Consider the following 5,351-nt stretch of genomic DNA (forward strand, 5'->3'; position numbering starts at 1 on the left):
CGCAAACGTCAAAAATAAATTTCCTCGAGCTTTTCATTCTCCAAAGAGTTCACGGTCTCCGATTCAAGAAACGCGATGAATCCTCTCTCCCGATTCCGATTCAAACTATCCTTACCCTGTCAATTACGTAACAGGCCAACCCCTTCCCTTCCATCGGTGACTTAAAATTGATTAACGACGACCGAATAAATTTCACTGTATTTTTGTTTCGCGGGAAAATCGTTCGAATCGAATCCTCGCCGTCTGCGAGGTACCGTTTGCTTTGTCGCGCGAAACGACTCGATGAATGTTAATCGAAACGTTTAATTTTAAAGTATAAGGGACGAGGAAGCGAGAAGACGATCGTCGAATAGCTGCGGAGGGAGATTCCCGGAGCGATTCCAATTGGGTTAACTACATACAATTCGTGGGTACAGCCGACCGATCGTAAATTGGTTAGTACCTGAAACCGCTTGGGTACCAACCGCCCGTTCTGGGACGCATTACCCACGGATACGATGATTCCAGAGCGCATTACAGCTTGCTCGTAAAAATGTTAGAGGAACTGGGAAGGAGAGAGAGAGAGAGACGAGAGGCCTGTAAAGATAGATCGCGTGTTTACACCAAACGAGCAATTAGTTTATCACGCCTCCCGTTTGAAACAGGGTGAGGCCGAACGACTGAATTTGGTCGTCTTTCAGCTGACTCTTTCGTCCCTCTATTTTGTCAATGGCAGGTTTAGATAAAATCATCGATACTTGGATGCTTAAGCTAGTTTCTTCGTTAACGTAACAGTACTTTATTCTTTTTCATATAATATTATTCTTGTCTATTGCATGTTGATCTTCATATAAAATTCTTACCTATTTCTTCCTCCTGTTTGAGGGGAGACTCGTTTTCTCTCGGCCATAAATTAATGCAAACATGGTCTGTTATATATAGAAATATTGAGCTTAGACTATATATTTATTTACATTATCCATATACATGCATTTTTATGGTATTTCATCATTTATACGATCTATACTATTTATTACTTGAAAATAGTGCATAAAGTGTACACTTTGGCATCTCATACAATCTCGGACATCTCAAAATATAAAAGTGAAGAAATCTTTTAACGTATTAGGTGTAAAAATTAATTCTGATCCTTTATATTCAATCATTTACAATTTCATTTTAAGTAGAAATATTTATTCGACACTTTGTCACCTTCAATTACCAACCTTCCAAGTCTTCAATCTGATCAACCTCGCCGACTCGAGCCCTTTGAAGGAGCAATACGTATTGTTTTGATTCCACCGTAGCAATCGCTAGGACGTCGCGTGGTCCTCTTTGCGAAACCTTCCGTTGGTGTTTGATCAGATTCGATCTTCGACGCGGTCGAAACGGAACAGAAATTCCTACAGTGCACAAAGGTGACTTGATCCAACTGGCGAACGTTGTAATGATTCTTTCTTGTGTACGTTGCTCGCCGCTACGGAGAAAGGAGTGAAAGGAACAGGAAGGGAAGCAGTGGTGCCGGCGGTTCTCGTTTCGCCCCGAGATTTACGAGATGCCTGTTGTATTTATTAAAAGTTTTCCACCGAACGGTGGCTCCTCGGTTCTCGTGAAAACTGTAGAGAGCGTCTGAAGCGATATTGTAAAGAAACGGAAGTTAAGTATCGCTAATGAAAGAAACGACAGAGGGCCGGGATGAAACTCTGGCATTGCGGCAGGGTTACCGGAGGCCGTACTCTTGGCAACGACCGTCGGATGTCGACTGGATTTACTGTGAATAAAAGCAGACCGCCGTCGTAAATCGCGGAGTATTGCGCGGCGTCGGGCCACGGGAAACGAAGCGTTCGGATATCGCAATATTTTAATAAAGGAAATTTTATTTCCTCTAGAAACGATGGCCTAGGGTCTGTATAAATATTGCGCGGCTCTCGATCTTTACAGAGCGTAGAATAATCGTGAAGATGACGTTTTGGTCTTGGATACTAGGATTCCACGATGAAATTGCGCTATGTAGTACCAGGGTGCTGAAATTCTTGAAATGTTGTTTTTCAAATTTTAATGCTTCCCTACGTTCACACTTTTAAATGTTTCAGACTCTCGAGTATAAATGTAGAATTTGGGATTGATCGAGGATGGCGAATAATTAAGACGCGCGGGAAATGTTAAACAGAATGTATTTGAATAATGAAATTGAAATGTATAAAAAAACTCTCGGACCCGTTAATATACAGAATTTTATTTATTTTATTTACTGGGAATTTTTATGTATTCATAGGAAATTCGAGTGTGCGAGAAACTAGAAAATGCATACAGTATGCAATAATATAAAAAAATATCGAAATTAAAATTCATGTAATATTTTTAGAGTAAAATATATTCTTACTTAGGTTCAGTTTTTGTAGCTACGTTTCCAAAGATTTTATTTTGTATAAAGATCCACAGCCTACGTACAATAAATAATGAGTTTTATGTCACTGCCTGAAGTTACTTTTCATCTCATGTGATTGATTTTATTTCAACACGTTGATTGCCAGACCGATTCACATGGAGAGATCTGCAGGTGTAAAATTTGGTCTCGAGACAATTACAGACCATGGAACCTAACATTCGTCGTATCACGTATTTTCGTATTCTCATCAAAATTTACAAATTCTCTCCAGACTTGTTTTCATTAATATTTAGCTCTTACAATTAATTCCTGAAGTTTCTTAGCGAGAAGCTCTGTAATATCAAAACTATTATTTAGTTTAGTAAAATAACTTCGGTAGACATACAGAAGACATACTTCAGATAGACATACCATTATTTAATTTAGTAAAACAACTTCGACAGACATACAGGGATATTTATGGGATTCACTGTATATAGAATCTCCAGCAAACGCTAATGTCACCTGCTGAAAGCGTGATTCTATCCGCAAAAGTGAATCGAAAGTGCACAGAATAAAATTGTTCCCGGCTTGGTTTTCGAGGAAATCGGTTTTCAAAACACGTGGCCAACGCGCGTTTTATTGTTAAGTCTCGACTTCGCGGATTTCCCTGAACATCCCTATCGTATTTCTGCGCAAACCGTACACCCGTAGTCCGGATCATTCCGCGCGGTACGCGCAACACAAGAGGCGTACACGCAACACGCGAGAGGATTTCGCTCGCGCTGTATGCGTCGAAGCCAAGGCCGATAAATCCAGAGTCATAAAATTCGATTTCGTCTATTACGAGTTTCCAGATACCCAACGCTAATGGGCACTAGGTTCGCGGAACCAGAACCCGATTGGTCGGAATTCGTGGAACCCGATACGGATAGATGTCACGTCTAGGGGGCTCGAGCTGTTCCCGGATGTCTACAGAGTCCTGGTGGACTCTGACGATGTTAGGAAAGAGAGAGGAGGAGGAAGGGGGAGGGTACTAGATGGGTCCAGAGCAGTGACCATTAATCCTCGTGAGATCGCGCTAGACTTCGTCATCTAATGATCCGTTTGACTTTTGTTATTTGCAGCGATGAACCTTTTCGTTCGAACTGTCCAGGATTAAGAAATTTGCCGAGCTATTTCTGTCTAAACTATTGTAGGAATAGAAATCAGTACTGAAATGGCGTAATTTAAGGAGAAACGAATTCAAACTAGAAACAAAAAGGAAAAATATAATTTTATGAAATGTTTCGACCTCGATTGAACGTGTATAGAATATCCAGCAAACACTAATGCCACCTGCTGAAAGCGTTCGGTTATGAAATTAAGACTATTCTTCTAGCGTACCATGGTGTTAGATTGCGTTATTTAATAATCCATTGAATTTTTACTTTTTCTGCTATCAAACATTTTTATGGGAGCCATCCATGATTAAGAATTTTGGTTTCCTCTAAACTGTATCGTAAGAGTAGCCAAAACTGAGACTACTCTTCTGGAACTCCATCATCCACTGACCTCCTGACTTTCTACTTTGTACCTATTTAAATCTTCTACGAAAATGATCAATGATTAAGAATAGCAATCTTACGAGGACTATTCTTCTAGCTTGTGTGGTAGGTTTATAAAGGACTCTCGTCTTTGACCTGGAGAGTCCAGGTGGTCCTAGGTGTACCCGCGAGTCTAGGGAGCAGCCGAGGTCACAAGAGATTCGAGAAATTCCAAGTTTACTCGGTGTACAGAGTCTCGAAGGTCTGGAATATCTGAGAGACTCCTGGGACCGAGATTCTTGGCACCTCCAGATTCGCTGGGTACTTCGGTTCGGTATGAATCCTCCGGATCCTGCGAGACCTCTGGAACCGCCAACCGAAGACACCCGAGACTCCTGGTGCCCCGTAGACTGATATCTCTAAAGTTTGACCGCTCAACAAGTTGTACAAGATCCTTAGGACTCGGTTCGACGTCGGTTCTTGCCACCCTCCACGGTCTGCTAAAGAGTATCAGATAACGCCAGCTAGCTAAGCTATAGGCGATAGTCTAATCGCTCGATCGTATCCCTAACACTCGCTCCAAGCCTAGGCCATTACATCAGGGATCTTGTTAAACTTGTTGAGCGGTACTTTCACGAATCTAGACATGTTACACGTGAATGCCACGACCAACGGTTGCGGTTCTGTATATCGAAGAATTGGAGAGTACGTGTCATGAGATTTATTAGGTAGAGCTTTTGAAAAGGGTTATTTCAGATAGGAGAAATACATAAATTTGCATTAGCATTCACAGTCTGGTATTCAAACAAGGATATTTTATAACGTTTCGGAGCTTTGTAGTTGGTTCAACACGTTGAACGCCACGTCACCCATTTCAACACTGCTCATAAGTAGTCCTATAACTACCACGTTAAAAATAGTCGAGTATTATTACTCAATATTGCTTATTAAATAGGAACCCATTGCTAGCATTGAGATTTTACTCATTTTACAAGGATAGCTACCGTTGGTATTCGAGAAGAATGATTTCAACATGCTCATAAGTAGTCCTATAACTACCACGTTAAAAATAGTCGAGTATTATTACTCAATATTGCTTATTAAATAGGAACCCATTGCTAGCATTGAGATTTTACTCATTTTACAAGGATAGCTACCGTTCGTATACAAGAAGAACGAACTCACTGCCCGTGGGTTATCCAATAAGCAACCACGTTAAAAATAGTCATGCATCTAGTCTGTATCAGCATCCTTGCCTGTATGACTCAATAATCATGTACTATTCAGTTCTTTACACTAAATGGCTACATAATGAATATATACCAAATACGACAACACTTCAATGAGCACTTACTTTTCTCCCATACCAACGGTACATAATCGTTCCCCGAAAGATTCCTCAAACACAGATATAAAAAATCGCATCCCCGCGATACGCTTGACGCACTAAATCCTCGTACGTCTTTAATTTTCTGTTG

Source organism: Hylaeus anthracinus, unplaced genomic scaffold, assembly GCF_026225885.1.
Source record: "Hylaeus anthracinus isolate JK02 unplaced genomic scaffold, UHH_iyHylAnth1.0_haploid 27241, whole genome shotgun sequence".
Classification (NCBI taxonomy): domain Eukaryota; kingdom Metazoa; phylum Arthropoda; class Insecta; order Hymenoptera; family Colletidae; genus Hylaeus; species Hylaeus anthracinus.